The following is a 20,472-nucleotide window of genomic DNA, read 5'->3' as shown; positions in this document are numbered from 1 at the left end:
CTTCCGCTTTTTTTCACCCCGTTCGGCCCCGAATTGCCGACGAAATTGCACCGGCCCCGTCGCATAATCGTCGTTCGTCGCAAACCGCATAATCGAGTGCCAGTTCGATGACGGGCACCGCGTCGCGCCTTGCGTACAATTTGGCATTCGGAAAAAACAAATCATACGTCCACCTGAGCATTTCCCGTCGCTCATGTGTCAGCCAGGAATTCGATTAACCGTTTCGCGTGACAATTTCACTCGACGATCGTCGGTATGATATTTTATTTCTTTATTAAGTACTACGTCAAAAAGTTGAAAGACAAGTTGTTCTCCACTTAAGAAATGAATTCCGAGTTAGAATAATTTATTTTTCAAATTGATTTGTTCACCCTTAAATTATCACTAATTACCAATCACGACTCGTTTACTACCAGGCAACTGAATTATTCTCAGATCTACCACAAATCGCGTGAAGAAGAAGTTTGCTCTCGAAGCGGTGGTTCGTTGGAAGCTTAAAAAGTAGGCCGAGTATTCGCGAGGAATTGCGTGGATTTTTCCACGGCCCGCGTCCAACTGACCTCGCCCTTATTTTTCGCCCCTATTCCTTGTTCCCTACCGCTCCCTTCTCGTCTCCAACCACTCCTTCCAGCCGCTGTGGATTTTTACGATTCTGCGCGTGGAAAAATCGCCTTTTTCCACCGACGGAGCCTGCGCGTTCGTTCGTTCGCAAAGTTTTTTCAAACTTTCGAACAGAAGAGTTACGGAATTTATACTGACCTACAATTCGCTATAAATCATACGCCGTAAGCAACGAAAACTTTCAGACGAGAAGCACGTTGACGCGCGTATCTGGATTATTATTTAAGCGTAGTTAAAAATTGTTAGACGAGGTATGGAATGTGAGAATCGCGTATCCCTACAGGGCTCCAATCTCAAGGGCCACTGTCGTGGAATAAATCCAGCAAAAGCCCCTGGATTGTCGAGTCGTTGGTGGATGGGTTGGCGAGCACGGAAGCAGGCAACTATTATTCAAGAAGATCGGTCGGGGTAGCGGGTATCGGATAAGGGTGCCGTCTGAAGCCGGACGAAGTCTAAAGGAATAGCCAGAGACGAGACGTGGCCGAGGGTGGGTTGAAGGTGGCTGAGAATCGAGCCTCGCGAGACCATAAATTCGCTGCTGGTTCCGAAATTCTCGCACACCTACGCGCACGTGGTTGGAAAGAGAGACACGGATGCACAACACGTTTCGACAAGGTGTTCGTTCGCACGTATACACGTACAGACGAAGAGAAAGAGGGTGAACATATAAATTCGCTTCGCGGAATAAGGATCGGCCCCTTTCAGACGTCGGCTGGGTGGCGTAGTGGCAAGGGGGTGGCGTGAGTTCTAACCGGGGGTAGGTCGAGGCGAGGTAGGAGGGTGAGTGCCACCTTCTTGGATCAATAAATGATTTAACATTCACAAAATGGCGGGTGAGCCCCCGGCGGGGGCGGAGAAATAATATAATCTACCTTAGACTCTCTCTGCCGGCTTCCTCCACCCTCTTCGTGGCCGTGGTATCGTCGTTCAGGGGTTGACGGAGGGGTAAGGCAAGACGTAAGGGGGCTCTCGACGGGTAGCAGTTAGAGAGGGTGGGCGCGTCCCCCTTTTCCAACTACCCCCGAACCACCGCACCGGTCCTACACCCCTTCCCCCGCCTTGTCAGCAGACTAGAGACCCTGAGAACTCTGGCAATACCTACGTTTCTGCTTGCACACCGCGTTTACCACCTAAGAGCGAGCGTACCAAGGGTTCGAAAAGGCGGACTCCGACTGCGAATTTTGACTTTTCACGTTCCGCGAATAGTTTCGCGAACCGATTCGAATCCGCACACCCTCCTTACCGCCGAACGTGCAAGGATATTGCTGAAATTCGAGACGGGGGAGGAAGGGTTCGAAGAAAGAACAAATTTTAAGATAAATCCTATTAGTAATATAAATGCCATTTCGCATGTTTTTAGAATTATAGATAACCTGTTCTTTAAAAGGAGATACAAAGTAAGCCTCGAATGTATTTAACCGTAAGAGTAAAGTGGATTTTAAGAGGGTGCAGGGTAAAAGTGTCGGTCGTATGGCTTCGAGGCGGGCGGGACACGCTAGATCCCTAAATATTAAGGGGGCATTAACGTGGTCGGCCATTTTGCAAGGCCACAGAGCTGCGCGTATGCGAACCTTCTCCGGCGAATATTATTATATTATAAGGGAGGGCTATAGAGGCTCCCAAGATTACAGAAATCGCGATGGGTATTAAAGGAGGGTGGAGTAAACGGTGGAAAGGGATCGCAAAGGAACGCGGAACGCAACCCCTTACCATCCTCCGTCCGCCAATTCCTTCGAGATTAAAAGCGATAATTGATCTTACAACTTGATAATAACTGTTTCTTATCGATAAAGATGGTTCAAAGGGTAGGTACATTCCAAGAAACATCTAAGAAATTAGAGGTGGAGAATGTTTGAAGGAGGGTGGAGCGGCGAGATTCGTACGGTGGTTGGTTCTGTCACATATCTTCATTAAGGGGGTGGTAACCGGTAGGACAGGAGGGTACTTAGTTCGCGGAGGGTGGCTGAGGGTGGAACGGGAAGGAGGCAGTAACTACTGTCGGAGAACCAGCTTCGGAGTTCCTCCAAGTTTGTTGTGTGAGAAAACAGGGACTGATTTGAATTTATATTACTTGGCCTCCCCTCTGAATACGGCGCTGGCTAAGGAAATTTCCATATATCTGAGAAAGCCCGGCCGAGTCGAGTTCGCCGCGAAATGAATACCCGTGGCAAATTCGAATTTTGAACGTCGCCGAACTACCGCAAATCTCAATTCGTCGATCGGTTCGGTACGGTTCGATTCGGTTCGGTACGCAGTCTGATTCCTACCACCTTCGTTATCGACTAAACGCCAGGCCACCTGTGTTGCCAGAAATTGCAGCCAAAAATCGAGGGGACAATAATTTCAATATCAGCAATTTCTCAACGCGAACGAATCGATTCGAGGACGCGTAAACAGGGAGATCGAAATAGGCTCGTTTAATTCACTTCAACCGGTTTTCCATGTCGGCTCTTAATTCTCGCTTAACCTGCGGCTTTTTACGCTAAATTTTCACCGGTCTCACCCTTGTTACCGCAAACAGGGGTAGGTTAGGTGGCCAGCTATGCGTTTAAGCACTTTTTAAACGTCCCGTATATTTATACCACCCCCATAGCCAGAACTCGTACGAGCAGCCCCGCTTTTCTCTTCCTCTTTCTCTTCTACCTTCTCGCGCCACGAACACGAAACAATTAAAACGTCGAAACGAGGGTCCGACTGTTTCACGGAGAACCGTGTTTTCGCACCACCATTTTCCACCACCCCCGGCCCGTCATCTCGCACCCTCTCGGTTACATAATCCGGAATGAGAAAGAAGGTGTCTGCTGGCAGCTCTCCATTTTCCACCGGTTCCCCCCTTTTCCTACGAGCAACCAGTATCGCGGAAAATGATTTAATTCTCGCACGTCCAGTTGCATTACCGCGGATCGATTAACCTTCTCTTCGACTTCACTCCGCGAACATCAATCGCGCGATTATATGTTCGAATAATTTTGCGCGCGTATTCGATAAGAGTTCTAAAAATTTTGATTTTCTATTTTATTGAAAATTACTCGTCAACGAAGTTTGGATTCCGGGGAGGTCGCGAATTTTTTACCGAGGGTATTTCTCGAGGATAAATAGAAAATCGCGATGTTCCTTCGGCCAGAAACGATACAACACTGTCAAGTTTCGTATCTGAGATCGCCGGCGTCGACGTCTCGTCCACTTCCGAAGATAAACCTGTTGGACACCCGTTGCTGACCAGTCACGTGAGAATCGCAACGCGGTGGCCCGATGAACATTGTGAAAACAGACTCGCTTTCCGTGGCCCACGAATGTGGGACAGCTCTACCAGAATTCCCACAGGACTGGTCCTAGTAACCTGTTATCGTTGTTTCTACTTGCATGCACAGCAAATAGATACTGACCAGTCGGCGACTGGTCAAGTTGGCTCGTCAAGCTACCAAGGAAACGACGTCTACGAACTTCCCCTTTGACAATCCAGGGAAGCTTACGACATTGGCGACTTTTACGTGACAACAAGTTTCGCACATTTCTTTAGAATATAACAAATTGAACGTTGGAATTGTTTTTCATCAAAAATAAGAACTGTTTCGATAAATTAACAGTGTAAATTAACAGTAAGTGTGAATAAAATAAAGATACATTTTTTGATTAAATGGAACTGGAATAAAACCTTAATTATGAGACTCAGCCATTTTCCCGACGGCTCGCTTACGTCGCGACGCTTGCAACAAAAATCTAGAAAATTAGCTACATTAAAAACTTTTGTTATTAAAAAAAGTATCACTGTTTTTCTTTAAAAAAATTTACATATTTTCTTGAACTGCTTTAATTGTGACTCACGTACTTGAAAGTTTCGACAGTGTTACGAATTCTTCGTATAGCGAACGTCTAATGAAAAAGTTCTAATTGGTTAATTAAAACACTAAGGTCGTGCATTGTTTTCGATCCTTTTTTCGGCATGGTTCATGTAAATCGCGATTGGCAGCGGGTCCGGTGTACGACATTGCGAACAACAGTGCGTCCACAAAGGCCGACAATGCTCATTGTCGTAGCCCGCAGGAGAAACTTAAGTTCTCAAAGGCGACAAGTGTACAATTAAGTCGTTAGGGGGACTTCCGGGAACTTGGACCGTGCAAGTTTTCGCACGAGAATGGACCTAAGCGGCCGTTAAATGGTTTGCAAATTGCAATTTCACCGCTCTTCCGTGCCCGCCGTAGAGATTGATCGCTGGTCCCGCCTGCTCCGTTTCCGGTAAACAGATCAAAACACCCCGAAAGCGTCCCGATAAAAACATACTTCCCTGCCGCGTTTTATAAATAAACTTATCCTATTAATAAATGAAAATTAATAACCTGATTCGAATAGGAATAACCGGAGCTGGTAGATACTATTTTTAAACAGAAATCTCAATGAGGAAATGAGAGAAAATTGTTGAATCGAAGCTTCGAAAGCTATTTCATTCGTCGAATGGAAGATTCTTTGGGCAAAAAGCGGCTTCCTCGGCCGTGTCTCGATAGCCCTCGAGGAAATCGAGCGGACGTGTTTTCAGAGGGGTGGGTGGTGATCGAAGTAGGTACCCTCGCGGGAAGCGTAGAGACGTGGTCGGTAGATTCGTAAGACCGACAAAGAGAAAGGTGGAAAGCGAAGGTCGTAGCTCGCTCGAGTCTGTTCGTTCGATTCGATATTCATCTCGAGATTGAATTCAATTTCCCTGTAGGTATCCCGGCGACGTCGGTGTCGAGAATCGCGAGTCATTGGGCAGGGTTGAGAGAGAGAGAGAGATATGGTCTCGTTGGAGAAGCTGGAAAATAGGAAGGTGAAAGGGTGGGCCACAGGATGCAGCATTGAAAACCACCGCCTACCACCTCGCCGTGTCTAAGAGGAGATAAAACGAGTCTCGTGAACTACCCCTCGCGAACAACACCCCCTCTGATGAGGCTGACACCCCCGTGGTACCCAGCCTCCTCGTCACCCAACTCTCTCACGATGCCAGAAGGTACTACGCCGTCTCGAGAAACTCTCGTCGAGAGTACGAGGGTGGTTGGGGGTTGCAACGAGGCAAGGACGGGGTTGGAAACTGTTTTCCACTCGGTCTTACTGTACTAACTGTACCTAACCTACGCTCGTATCATTAATTATCTAAATTGAAGCTGCCACGGCGCACCCGAGTGTCTTACATCGAAATTCTCAAAGGAACGCTCCACCCCTCGCATCCCCCGTCTCTCTCTCTCGATATCTTTCCCTCTTATGGGAAAATGGCGGATGTTCGCGGGTAGACTATAAGGTTTCGTCTTTGCGTCGTTTCGACCCCTCCGAGATGGATAGTTTCAATTAATTCAGGCCCTGGGAAAACGATACGAAGCTGTTGCTCTATGAAAGCTCTTTAAGGGTACTGATGGTCCTCCGGTAAAGGAGACCGGATCTAGCAAGAAGGAAAATTGATCCGACGAAAGTGCTTAGAAAAATTAGGCAAATTAACTGTATAAAAAATAACGTAATACTATCGTTAAATTTTTTTAAATTAAATGCATAATTTTGAATAAACTACTTGCAAAGTTTTTGATCGACGGTGTGTATAAACTTTCCGGTGGAATGGTGATTAAAAAATAGACAGAAAATTTAATTAATCGTCCCTGAAGTATCAGATTGAAAGCAAGTTTGTTCTGTCCCCTTGGAATAACGTTCAGAGTAATCAGGACCCTCGTATAAACCTCAGAGAAGTTCCGAGTAAACCCCCATGAAATTTTGCTTTCGCTCAAAGAAAGCTGTCCGTGGTATGGAGGACGGCGGAGCGAAGACGGGCTTCCTCAGGTTGCCTCATATCGACGTATTTTAGGCGTTTTCCCCGGGATCGTCTTGCTTGAACCTAGACGGAGGGTCGTGTGTGACTCTGTGTGTGTGTGTGTGTGTGTGTGTGTGTGTGTGTGTGTGTGTGTGTGTGTGTGCGTGTATGCATGGCCGTGAGTGCGCACGAATCTCCCTCTTTCAAGCCCCAGAGTCTCTACGCTCCCCTACGCCCTCGCTCTACCCTCTCAACCCTCGACTTCCCCGCGACTAGTGAGTAACGATTTTCCTCCATCTTACCCCGATTCCGGAACACACCCTTGGGGCACCATCCCTCTCCGTGCACCGCCGTCAACCCCTTTCCACTGCCGCCATCCCTGATTCCTGCAAGCTGCTGCTCTCGCGTGAGCTGAATTCGGATGAAACCAAACGAGCCAGGAAACTCATTTTTCTTTTCCTTAATAAAGTTATAGACAATTTTTTTTTTTCTTTTTTTTTTCCCACCCAATTTCGGCTGAACGTTATATCCGATCCTGTTCGTTTCCTCTGGTATTCTCCTTCAATCGCCAGCAACCTGAAAAGAAAACGATTGGTTAGCGAAGTCCTGCAACGATTATGAAAAACGTATTTTCGAAAGAAGGTGGGAGGTGGCCAGTATAAAATCTCGTGACGAGTACAGGTGGATTTTTAGCGGAATCGCGCGCACGCTTCCAAGGGTAGTTTTATCCCGCGCCGCACTTTACCACTCTCTGCGGCGCGAAGCAGTGGTAGGGTGAAATGCGAGGAAAAAACGGGGATTCGTCGGTGGAAAACGAAAAGTCACACCCACTGGGTCGCGGAGACATCGATGCAGGGTGCAAGAATATTCTTTTCTCCGGTAACACATTCATTTTTTCGTGCAGCCTACTGTATCCCGCTTAACCGTCCTAATTAACTCTCTGAAAATGTGAAAAATATTTCTCGGACCGTAATTAGTAAATCTTCGTTCCGTCAAAATATTGATAATTAAGTGATAAAACTCGGTATATGAAATGTTCAGTTTTGCTAAGAGTAACGCGTTAAGATGAGTGTATAGGGGGTGAGGAATGATTCGAATCTAGTCCCTAGACATCCTGCGAGTCGAGCCATTAAGTAAATACGCAGATACGTCATCAGTGATGCGCGTATACTACAGCTAAGCGGATCCTTTTCCAGCTTCCTTGAAGAGGAAAGGGGGACGAAATGGAACGAGGTGCTCTAAGCAGTAACAACGGTTCCAGAAGGAGGTGTAGCGGAGGATGACGCTTCAGCAAGGAAAATCAGACGCGTCTTCGTTGATTACACGAGACGAGCCTCGCGGGTGGTGTTGTCTTGCCTGTTACCATGAAACGTTCCTCGCAAATTCCGTCGTGTTTCGTCTTAGCGCGTTTTCAAAGAGTTGCTCCTCGTCAAAGTACCAACGAACTTCGAACAGGTTCGTTTATTCTGAAAACAGCTGACAGCTATTAACAGCGATTTATGAAATAATTATTCTACTTTGTATAGGGTTAATCAGATTCCCAGGATCCCTGTTTGAATGTTCGACAAGAAAGTTCCATTGCTGGAAGCACGGTTACCAAGGGGTGATTCTTTCCCCGTCGTGGCAAGCCCCATGAAGCAGCTTGCAGAATCTTGTAAAATGTATAATCAGATGCAAATGGAATCGGGAGTTGGTGGCGGCCATATTCGAGGAAACGAAGCGGGTGTTCCCAAGACAGTGGGTGGTTTTAGTAACGAGTCGGAGGTGCACAGGCATCGAGGAATGTACGCCAGTGTCACGGAAAGAGAGGGAGAGGTTGGAGGGCGGTGGTGGATGGGGGAGTAAGACAAGGAGACAGACAAGGTGCACCCCTTCCTCGAGCGGTGTCTTAAGTCTTACAGGGTGGCTCGGTACGCCTGACAAGCGACGTTAATGTATGTATGAGATCCAAGAGCGCGAAGCCCGTACCCCATCCATCGTTTCATCCCCGTTTTCATTCGGCAACCACCTCGTGGGGGGGCATCGCAACCCTCTCCCCCTCTCGGTTCGTCCTTCCAACGTCCTCCTGCCGTGATCCATCTGTACGTGTAGCAGCGCCTTTGGGATTCTAAGGGGGGCTTGCACAATGAAACGAGAAACATGAGAGACCAAGTAGAGAGTCGAGATGTATCCCCCGACCATTCCGTCTTATTCGAAGCTATCCCTCGTCAGACGTCGCGTATACTCATCCGTTGGAGACGAATAACCCCGGGAAGGCGCGCCAAAGCCGATGCGCGTAGCCTCGTTTCCAAGGAATCTTCCTATTTGAATGACAAAGTGACACGACGCGTTGCTTGCGTCTTGCGTAATCAGAAACGAGGCGATGCGGCGCGACGCTTCGCTGGAATGCCAGCGTTTGCCGGAAATTCCTTTGCCCTTCCGAGTAAGAACTGATTTGCCTGCAATCTCTACGCTCTGCTATCACTGATCGTGTTCGTCTGATTTTTTCATATGGAAACTTTGTAGGTGAATTTTCAATTGCAAGGAAGGCGGAAGGTTTTGAAAAGTCGAGGTTATCGAGTCGAAGAAGCATCGTTAGGACGAAGGAAGAGGGCTAGATTCGGGTAGAAAGAGGAAAGGATGGAGGGGTGTGCAAAGGTTGTGCTGGGGTTTACAGTACAGCATAATATAAGGGTAGTTTGTGTAGGAACAGCTAGTGGTAGTGCGGAGCGCACGTGTCTCCCCCTTCGTCGACACCCGCCACCCCCCCAAGACGCCCGAGCGGGGCTTCTGATTGGTCGACATTATTCAAAATGGCGTCTTCGCCACATAAGATCCGTTTTATTAGCATACCGGGAAAGGAGACGTCGCCCGTTCTCCTGATGACGGGTGAAAAATTGTCGAGCGAAGCAAAGTCTTTCGCCGGTCGATCGTTTTTCGCGAATCAATCGCGGTCCGCGCCGTCTATGTTGCTTTATGGTCGATCGGTGAACGGTTCGAGGTCATCGATGCTGACCTTGAAGGAAGTACGATAACTCGGAGGAGCTTTCCACGGACAACACTTTCCAGAGGAGGGTTTTAAGCTGGCAGCTCTGTCTAGGGGGCCAAGGGAGGCAGAGGATCATAATGTTGGATCCCAGGAGCCTTGGATGTTCGGAGGGAAACTTTCATTACTATACCGGAGCTATATATTTATCGCTATGTACTTGGCGCTAGGCAGCGCGCGGTCGGCTGGGTAACGTAAATCCTATATTAGCGTCCTCTGTCTGAAGTCCGTTGCAAGGAAATTTCGTTACGTTCTACTTCCTCTCGTATCATCAATTACGCCAAGGCGGAATTAAATTGGAATCCCCTAGCTGGCTCCGAGCAATCCTCGCAAGTATTCGTCCTGCCGATAAAGGGAGAACTTGAAAATTGAACGGCGAATTCTGCGGATTCTGTAATTTCCGGTCGAACAAAGAGTCCTCCTCCTCCCCCCCTCGCCCGTTGGTGAAGCTTGCCGAAGCAAGAATCGAGGATTCTTGTTCGACCGGTAGAAAGGACAAGCCTGTCTCTGATTAGGCGAACGTGGGATTTGCAAGAATTTTGAAAAGAAGTCTACCGCGACCGGTTCCTTTTCACCCCCAGATTTTCGAGCGTCCTCGAAGGACGAGCCACAAAGGCAACTTTTGCTCGCCCTTCGCAAACTCGTCCGACCAACGAGTTGCTTTCGGGTTCGACGCGTACTCTTGCTAGTTATTGTATCCACCGTCACGAACTCGAGCTGCTACATCTTTTCCTCCGATTTCCAAGGTGGCCGACCACCTCGAAGGAAACCAGTTCACCTTCTACCCAACTTTCAGTCGCTCGAGAATCGCGTGAAAATTTGATCGAAACAAGTTTATCGAGATACGAAGCGGACAGTGGGAAAGAAACGGAACTGGAAGTCGATGATCCTGATTTCGTGAGAAACTTCCCCGGCGACTGGTATCGTCAGACAGGATTATAATTAATAATATCAAACTGGAAAGAACATAATCGCATCTGGGATATCGTTTGAATTTAATCAAGCTATTCCGAGCGGTTTCCCGGCGATATTATGACAATTATCGCGCGACGGAAATCGAAGTCTGTCAAAAGTAAATCAAGAATTCTGATGATATTCTTTGAAAGGTTCGTTAAGAAGTAACAACATTCTCGAAGGAGATTATACGAGTCAGTTTCGTGAATAATTTACACGCGTTATTTTAAATAATTTCTTGACATTTGAAATTTAGCGTAATGAGAAACGATACATGTTTCTTACGAGTATTCGATAGAAAATTCTACAAGTCTCAGGGATCTATTCGAAACTAGTAATACCGGTAGAGTTTCTGCAAGCATACGGCACTTTCCCACCGCTGACCAGCGGTCAAGCAACACCGGAGACCCTTGAACTGTCACGTACTAGCCGATACCGAGCGAATACGGAGAAACAATTACCCCAGGTATCGAGCTACGTCAGAACGAGATTATTTCAAGGATAAGGGGTCAGCTAACAGGCTGTACAAGTATCCTTTAAATCAACCAGTCTAAACATTCCTCAAGATCCTGTCTTATAATTCATTGTAAAAATCCCTGTGAAAATTTCCAGCAAGATTCAACGACACGAAGAACCAGTGCAGGTAGCGCGGTGAACTCGGAGAGAGAAATTTCCGGCAAAGCCGGTGATCTTTCATCGATCTTGCTTGTGTACAACGTGTCCAGACAGCGAGACGGATTGTCAGAGGCTAGTTGCAATCCGAAAATCCCATTCGGACATTAGGAAAGTTCGAGACGCGCGCACGGTCTGGAACAACAAACTCTAATTACCGTAATTAATCCCGTTTAACTCGGTAAATCGGATTTTTCAGTTAGCAGTTGCGGCGGTCGTGTCGCGGGCCGAGTTCCTCGACTGACGTCGCTCGGACATCGAGAAACATCTCCGAGACAATTAGCGAAGACCGAAGGACCAGAGGAAACGCTGATGAAGACGGTTCCTTCAAAATTGTCTCCTTGTTTCCCTAACTGGCCCCTTTGTTTCGTCGTATCGCCATGACAGAATGGATAGCGAGTACTGTTTCTGTGTATCTTTGAAAGAATAAAGAGATCTTGCAAAAATTTTGAATCCAGTCAATTATAAATGAGCTCTTTCCTTGATATAATTTCAAAAATTTCGATTAAGAGATTTCTCGGGAAAGAAGACGATCAATTTGATAGAGAATTTAAGAGGCAAGATCTCAGGCTGTTGCAGCAAGACACCGATCACATATTCTTCCTACGACACCGTCATAATCCATCTCTGTAGGAACTACTTCGCTAACTACCTCCGCAGACTTGCCCGGGGTGGGTTCTTTCAGGCTAGGACGATCATACTGGCGCGACGTAAGGAGGGAGGGTGAGGGTGGTGAAGCTGCTTTCGGGGCACATTAACGTCAATTTCCATCCAGGCTCTCGAGAACTTACTTCCAGTCCAAGTTGCTCGCAACCAAGGCAGCCGTAAAGTCTAAGCAGGTGGAGGCGGAACAGGGGGACGAATGGGTGGCTGGGTGGGTACGTGGCAGTTCCCTCTTCGCTCGCATTATTAATGTTACGAGACACGCGAGCGTACGATAGAGGAACAGAGAACGCGTACCCGTTTCCGGATAAGACGGATTTAGGAAGAGAGGCGCGCTAAGGCACTGTAAGAGCAGCGAACGGAGGAAGATCAGCGTATCCAGTTGAAGGAACTACCCTTCTGCCGCTTCTGCTTGTGCTTCTGTTGCTGCTCCAGCAACCCTGCACCACTCGCCTGTCCTTTAGTATTTGCTAATTGTCTCACGGATGTTTCCCGGGGCTACTTCGCGTTCGAGTTTAGCCGAACAGTAACGAGGGAAATGTTGCGAACGACGAAGAATATTTTCTATAATTTTTCAACTTCGCCTGGTGAAACGTCTTTTCGGAGAAGGAATGATACTTTTCGAGGGACAGCACGAACTTACCCCAGCAAGGGGCAGTAAATTTTGGTGCAGAATTAAGTTGATTAACCGTTCCTGGGAATTAGAGACGATTAACCGTGATTGAAGCGTCCCTCGACCAAGGGACTTGAGTTTCTCGTGAAAAGTAGGGTTACACCGAGAGCAGACGGGAGTCTCGTTTCTTGAATCGAGGGTTGCCTCGCTCGGAATACAGTTCGAGAGACATAAATTTAGCTGGAAACCGGATTACCCTAGTAATTGCGTAATCGAGTAAAATATCGTCTTTCGAGAGGAGGCTGCGAATCGAAGGACAGAGGGACGCTTTCCTGTAAAGGAGGCGACGTTAGGAGCGTACGAACAATTCTGAGAGTCAAACTTATCGATTTCTCGGCTTCTCCTTTCGTTACGGATCCGGATGTGCCATTGGTCCCTGTTAAAGGTTCGCGTAAAACGAAGAAAAAGTATGGCGGGACCAATGGCCGTGCCGTTTGCCTCGGTTTTCTCTTTTTCCGGCTGATTTTTCCGCCGCGGCGGCGCCTCTAAGAAAACGGAATGCAGCGAATCGCAGCGGCGCAAAATCGACCGGTGGCTTCGCGATTGGCGGAGCTGCAGCGTCTTGACGCCGCCCCTCGAGGAACAACCCGGGAAAACAGAGCTCTCGCCGCTTCGTTCCCTCTCTCTTCCAGGCTTTTGCTTCCTCCGTCGGGCCGCGCGTTCGTTTTCTCTCGCTTTCGCCTCGGTTTCTTCTCCGTTCCCTCTTTCTCGGCCACCTGGCGCGTCTCTTATCGTCCTTTTCCCTTCCCCACCGACCAGACACGTTCGCAAACCACGTTCACCGCGTCTTTCATCTCTTTCTCTCGCTCGTTCCACCCCTGTCTTCCGCGATCCTAGCTTCCTTCTTTCCCCCTTTCGGTCTTTCCAACACCGCCTCCCCGTCGCTTCTACCCGGAACGAACACGTTTCGTTTCCTTCTTGCGCCCGCCGCTACGTCTACGCGTTTGCTCGGGGTGCTACGCGACGAACCAGAGCCTTCCTACGAGCTGGAACAGACGTGGAGGAAGGGGTAGAGGAGCAAGAGGGCCAACTACTCCGACTAGCGGTACGACGTCGCTTCCTCAGATATTAGATTTTACAAGGAGCGTGCTGGGATTTTAGAGGGGTTATGAAGAGGCAAGGAGGGTACCGTCGGCTCGTACACAGACCCGTCGGCGGGGGGGTGGGAGGGTGGGATAAATATTAATTACGTTCCTAAGGGTTGCCTGCGGCTACCGACCGTTATACTTCCCGGTGTATCGGTGTACGAGCAGTCTTACCTCCTACGAATCTACCGGATTACCTTGCTCGCTTGCTTTCTTATTGATCATCTTATCGCGGTTTCTAGGAACTCGTTACGTCAGACCGGAGAAAATTGTTCCTTAGCTGAGCCTGTGTTTGTTGCTAGATTCAACACGGAGAACGGCGGTCGTTAACCCTTTGATTAGGGAAACAGTTGAATAGCCAGCAATTACAAATCGTTCCGAAAAATTAATTTATAAAATTAATATAGCGGCACAGGGTACCTTAAGAGTACCTTAAGGGTTACATCAATTATCCTAATACATTTGAGAAGAGATCGAAACAGTATTTTGTTCGAAAGCAACGCGTGAAGGTAATTTTAAGTAGTACGAGTCAGCGAATAGTCAGACGCGTGTGATACCTAAGGACAGTGTTACTCTGAACCGTCTCGCTGGAGAGCGACGTTTATTGGAGAGGAAAAAATACTCGATAGCAGTGGGTAGAAGAACAAAAAGTGGATCGCTGTGTCGTTCGATCGAATTCCACAGCCGGTCCATTATCTCTCCCGCGGGTAAATTGATTCCCATTATTAAACGCAGCCTGAATTGGCCGCGAAAGTTTTTCAATTTCCCTGCCACTGTCTCCGGCCGTAAATTACATTGATAAATTACACAATGCCGCTATTGGGAGAAAGCTGCGTTCGAAGACACGTACCTGGACGTCTAGACGCGTTTGTGTATCTCGGACGAGACGAAAATTTCATTTGCGAATGAAACGCGGAGAATCGACGAGAATCGAAGCAAACAAAAGAGAATTTTTTTAAAGGAAAGAGAAATCAATTCCTACATACTTTTTTTATTTATCCCCTAAAAGGTGTTCACTCCTTTTTCGTTACGATGGAGATTGATAGGACACGATTAAATCACTTATCGTCGCCCGAGGCATCCGATAGTTGATCCATCGAATCTGCGGGTAATTATACGGAGTGGCGATGGTTGAAATGGAACGAACGCATGATTTCGTGTTACACGTGGTTGGTGATCGCGTGCGATTACCCGTCGAGCACTCTTCCGCTCGCTGGGTAACGAAGCAAATAGCTGTGACTGGTTGGGAACACGGTAGGGAATTGAATTCAAGGGGTAGTTGGTTCGAAACCAGGCTAAGATAGTCGGTGCTGCCACGTCGTGGACGTTTTGACAATTTAGGGGTAGGTAACCCTGCCACCCTTTCACATACAACATATATTTAACAAACAGAAAATCCTTGCTAGTGTAACGTTTCTATCAAGTTCAAGGTTTCGATGTGTAACGTCAGTTTAACACGTTACGTTTCGACAAACTATGTTTCCAACAAACGTAAATGATTTTCAAAGACAGTTGTTTATCAGATACATGTAGAAGATACTTTCCGTAGCAAAGTACTTGAAATTTTCTGAAGATCGTTAATGGGAATTGCCAGAGGCAAGGGGTTAACGATCGATCGATCGATTCGCAAGATCATCAGCTAGCCTGGACGCAACGCGTTATGGCAATCGAACTCCGCCATTAACCACAAATGACGTGCTTAGGCGGAGGTGATTTCCCGCTGATTCGATCTGACCGTCAATGCTCTGTTCCTTCGGACAATGATTCCGGCCCCTTGGGAGTACACGCGTAGGTTCATGCCCCCTTCTTCGTTCACCCTATTGATTTTCCATTCGCAAGAGGTTCGCTGTTCGAGGCGGCAAACGTCCGTGCGAGCCACTCCGCCGATTGACCGACATTCGATTATCAATCAACGCGTCTCCATCGATCGCCTCGTAACAATTAGCAAAACACCCTTGTTACACCTCACGCTTCGAGTGGACCATCGGTATCTAGCGAAGCTAGTCTTGGAATTTTTCTTCTTCACCTTTCATTTTATTATTTTATGTATCATTCGTTTGATCGAAGAAAAAAACAACCCCCGAATATTATAACGTAAACAGGCGGTGTGATGAAAGGGAAAGACGACGCCGGTAATTAGTCGTGATGTTTGATTTGGACGTCGCGGAAGATTCGCGAGTCTGATTGGGTGGCTTTCCAGTGCGTCTCGCTTTTCGAAGGAAAGAACAGCCCGAGGCCTTTTCCTTTGGGATACGAGACGAGACGGAGGCTAGAGGAGACGTCGGTAGAACGCGACTTAACAGCCGACGAAGTCGTCGAGGTCGGATGAGATGCAACGCGACGCAACGCGACTCGACGCGGCTACAGGCACCCGCGATGAGACAAGATGAGAAACGCCGGAATGAGATACGCTGAGATGATAAGGGTGTACAAAGCTGGCCCGCGAGGCTGTCTCTTCTACTTGCAATAACAACACCGAACCCCTCTGTTATCGGTCCAACCCCTTCTTTTTCCAATTTCAAATAATGTATTTTTTAATTCAACATCGTATAAGTAGAAGAGGAAGAAATTTGATACTAAGATCGTAGAAATTCTTAGACTAAAAATATGGAAAGAGTTTCGGAAAGGATATCTGGTATTCAAGAGTTGAAATCTCCGATTCTATTTTTCTATTCTCGAAACAGCCCTCAATTTTAAAAGAGAAAATGAAGAAATTGAATCACTGAAAGACTGAATCTACTACTATCTTTGAAACGAAGAATCTGATACGGTGTACAGAGGAGGATTGGAAATTACATTTTTTTTACGTTGAGAAATAAAAATGTTAAATAACAATGTTAATATATGGATGATATTTAACAGGATTCTTCAGAGGTTTTCCTAGCTCGCGGGTATTTACTTCGCCAGTCGTGAGGCGGATTTTCCGGGGGCGAGGATGAAGGCAGCGAAGAGGGTGGAAAAGCGAAAGGAAAGGAAGGCAGAGGGGGACGGGGTGAGGAAGAGGGTGCTGGATGTAAGACGAAGGAGGCGTGGCCTCGGCATTGATCCAGAACCCCCACTCCCGTGCTTAAAAGTACGGCCCTGGTTGCTCCGTACCGTACTCACCCCCGTGTCGACCTCCTGTAAGAAACCGGCAAGAAATGAATATTCATGAGCAACCGGCTTCGTCGTCTCTGCCTTCTTGATTCGACCCGGATCAACGGGGAAAAAACGGGATATTCCACGGGAAGATATGAGGACCTTTATTAAATTTCGTGTCCAAACTTTGTGTAACAATCAGTTTAATCTTTGCTCCCAACACCGTTGCTTCTTCTTTATTGTATCTGCATTATATTTGTAAAACATTATTTGAATAAAGCTGTTGTAATCTTGAAATTCTGTGTCGTTTATTTATTTGTTTCCTTGCACTAGCAAGCAGTTGAGTATATTTTACGGCGAAGCTCCTTCTGTCGAGAATTGTGCGCGATCGATTAATCGAGCTCTAAAATCTCGATAAATTGGCACATTCTTAAGGCGGGTAAAGTTAGATTTGATTAACAGAGGCTAGAATTTGCGTAACAGTTTCCGCTGGAAATATCCAGCCTCGGATGTATTTAGATTAATTATAGCAATCCTATTTCTATTTACTGTCACAGGATATTGCTTTATCTAATTATCGGTGAGAAGCGAAAGGGAGGAAACGTAGATCTGTCGATGGATCGGTGGCAACGGGATAGAAAGTTTCAACTACCTCGTTTCACGGATAACATTGAAATTCGACAAGTTTTCATAGGAAGCATTTCATATAAAAGAATTCCTTTCATTTTCAAGGATCGTACACTTGCGGATCTACCGACCCCCAGGCTCCTTATCGCGGGATTTAACGTTCCCTCGTCAAAACGGTCCCTCGTTTTCCAAGCTTTTCAGTCTCTCATTAAAAAGAACCTTTATCGTGCCGTTACAGAAAACCGCAAGGATCATTTTCAGAAATTTTGCAAAATTACTAGATCCTACGTGGAAGGACAATTATAATTAACTCTGCGTACTTTCGACCCTCTTGCTGCGGCGTCCGTAGCGAGATAACTGTGAATCTATTATTAAATTCGACGATCAGAGAAAATATCTGTGCTTGCGTTTAATTCGGCCTACCTTAAAATGCAACCGTATTTTTTCGCGACGGCCACGGACTAAGGCGATCCCCGTTTCTAGATCGACCGCGGACGATGTTATTTTATCCAATTTCGGAGATGCTCGTGATAGACGAAGAGAGAAACGAGCGCGTCCAGAAGGAGAGGGTGAAAGAGGGTGGTACGCCGGTGGATTGGTTGCCGGCTACGACGTTCCCAGAGTACACTGGGAGTTTGTTCTAACTTGCAGTCGGTGCCAGTTCTCCTCAAACAGGATAGATTATATTCCACGTCTCTCCATTTCGTTCCCGCCTAGCTCGCGAATCGCTCGCGCGCACCGATTGCTCGTGTTTGTTCAATCTAACTCCACTTCGCCACCGCCATTTCGCTGATTGCGAAAAATTGCCACATGATGACTGCTCTCAGTCAAAGGCTTCCCGAAGACAACGCTCCCGGGAGACAGACGGCGATAGACCTTGCTTTCCAATTTAGAATCTTAGGCTATAAACTTTCTGTCCCACCCTTGCTTGATATTTTATATTAGGATCAAGGAGTTTTTAAAATAATTTAATTCAGATTTACATAGTCCAGTACCGGTATTAAACCCTAAATAGATCCAAGAAGGGTTGATTTACGAAGTAGTTAAGGTATCCGATAAAATAGGAGCATCAATTTTAATGCGGCCATTCCGAGACGAGGAGTTCTCGTGACGGAACGCGTCTCCGTTCGTCCCCTTTCACCTAGTCCGCGTCTTGATCGCGGTAATTTCAATTGGCCGTAACGAGCGCGTTACCCTTGCTGGTATATTTTTGGAGGGTGACACGGGAAGGGAGAAAGGGAGGATAGAGTCGCGCATACCTCTCCCCATCCCCGCGATTTAATTCACTTTGATCGCGCGGACCGAGTCGGCCGCGAGTGTATAACAGAAAGCTCGAATTCAGATCCGAAAGATAGGATTAACTGGGCTTCGCGGAATATATTGTTCGTGCCGTACCCTGGCAAACGCTCTTTTCTCGTTGAATCGTTGAATCGTCGGTGTCCAAGATTTTTCTTCAGCCTGGATTGTGCTGAAAGATCGATGAAACTCGTAGCCTGGTTCATCCGTGTCAACTTGCAGCGAGGAAACACCGTTCAAATCGAATTATCGAAGATCGTGTCCGCGTGCTGTGGTCAAAGTAGTCTGCAACATCAAATTAAAATGTCAGCTCACAGGTTAATTACGGTCACTTTAAGGGCCCTTTGAACGCGACGACGTTAAAGGGCGACTGCACACAGGATCCAACCGGTGCGGTGATCGGAGACGGTTCGAAGAAGGGATATTAATATCGATGGGGGATGCAGTTTTCCAACGATTCAGCTACAACATCTTTAAACTAAAACGTTAGCAGCATCGCGGACAAACTCATAAACTACATTCTCGCGATCCTTTAAAATATTTAGAGGATCTAGCGGAGGAACGGGGAGGACAGAGGGGTGGCGACCGGCAGGCGGTGTAGGTGTAGCTGGCGGAGGAGAGACTCATCCAAGTTGGCAACTTTCGGTCGTATTAGCTTTTGTATATATATTACCTCATTTGCGAGAGGAAAGCTTATACTTCTACCCCCTGTAGACACTATATAGATATATGTGCACTCACCTACCGCCTCCCTTTACAATATACTCGTGCACGTGTTCCGGCTCCGCTGCAGCGTTGTCGCGACCGAGCCGGTTATCGTACCCCAGTCGATCGTCGAGAAGATTTTTTTCTTTTCTTTCGAGCTTAAAATTTCTTTGGAAAAAATCTCGACCGAAAGGGTAGTTTCGTGATCGATAACTCGTGTGTAAGTATAGAGATGGTAAACGATGGACGATAAAGGATTGATTGCAATGTTGCGAACGGGCTTTCAAAGAGTCGAAGAAGGGAAGAGGAGTTTCGAAGCGAGAGAGGGTAAGAGAAAAATCGCGAGACGGGAAGCAAACGAGGCGAGAGGAGCAACGAAGGGTATACGGGTGCATGGGTGCAAGTATTGGCCGGTTGTCAGATGGTAGGTAGTAGATAGAAGGTTGGTAGAAGGAAGGTACCTACGCGAAGGTTAGGTCGGAATATAGTTTAAGCTAGACGAATGGGCTGGTGGGTGGTTCTGGAGGCAGAAGAGTGAGCCGAGGCGGGTAGTTTTGCCTGGGTACCTCCACTCCACCTCGCCAACCTCCAGCCCCGCTCCTTCCCGTCTCCCCTCTCGAGCCTTCACCCCCCTTTCAGTTACTACTCCACCACCTTCTCCACCTCCTCGACGACGCCATACCCTCGTTCATAATATCCTGCACGTCAGACTTTGAAAACTCCAACAATTTCCTCCTGCCGCCTGGTTGGGGAACCGAAAGAGGAGGAGGCCGGAGGAGGAAGGGGATGGCCGGGGCTCAGGGGGGTGGTTCTACCCGCTACGCGGAGATGGTTCCATGCTGCTGATGCCGGTGCTAGCTCGTCGTGGTGGTAGTGGCGGTAGTGGTGGCGAACCGACGGTGCGAGGGAGACGAGTTTCGAGTTTATATAAAGTTCGGGCCACATCAATAATTATAAGTAGAGAGCCGAGGCAAGATGGCGCGCCCGACTGGCAAACCCCCCATCCCCCCCGCGTGCCAACCGAGTCATTATTCAAACCATCTCTTACTTCCTCTTGTTTCCTCCTCTGTATCGTCCTTCGCCGCTTCTCCTTCCTTGCTCGGATGATCGACGATCGATCTCTCTCCGATCAACATCTGCCATCTTTTACGCAACGTATCACTAGCTTCCTTGATCCGTCGCGTTCAATCGAAACGCGTGCCACCTGAAAACAAGTTGAATGAGTTAGTACATTGACCCTTTCCACCTTTTTCACACTCCAAGAACATAGCACCACGTCGACTGTTCTCGATTCCATAACTGTATC

At 47.5% G+C, this 20,472-nt stretch overlaps 1 long non-coding RNA gene across 2 annotated transcripts in view; it reads right to left on the bottom strand.

The window, feature by feature from the left end:
- Positions 1-20,472, bottom strand: part of LOC114880012 — a 48,937-nt gene that overhangs the window by 10,114 nt on the left and 18,351 nt on the right. For both annotated transcript variants that reach the window (XR_006829786.1, XR_003790015.2), the window contains exons 2-4: positions 20,215-20,370; positions 18,561-18,746; positions 6,691-6,964 (exon numbers count right to left, since the gene is read on the bottom strand). This is a non-coding gene — a long non-coding RNA (uncharacterized LOC114880012). The remainder of the gene's footprint in view (positions 1-6,690; positions 6,965-18,560; positions 18,747-20,214; positions 20,371-20,472) is intronic.

This window comes from Osmia bicornis, chromosome 10, assembly GCF_907164935.1.
Source record: "Osmia bicornis bicornis chromosome 10, iOsmBic2.1, whole genome shotgun sequence".
Lineage (NCBI taxonomy): Eukaryota > Metazoa > Arthropoda > Insecta > Hymenoptera > Megachilidae > Osmia > Osmia bicornis.
Note: the sequence above shows the minus strand (reverse complement) of the source record. Positions and strands in the feature narration are given on the sequence as shown.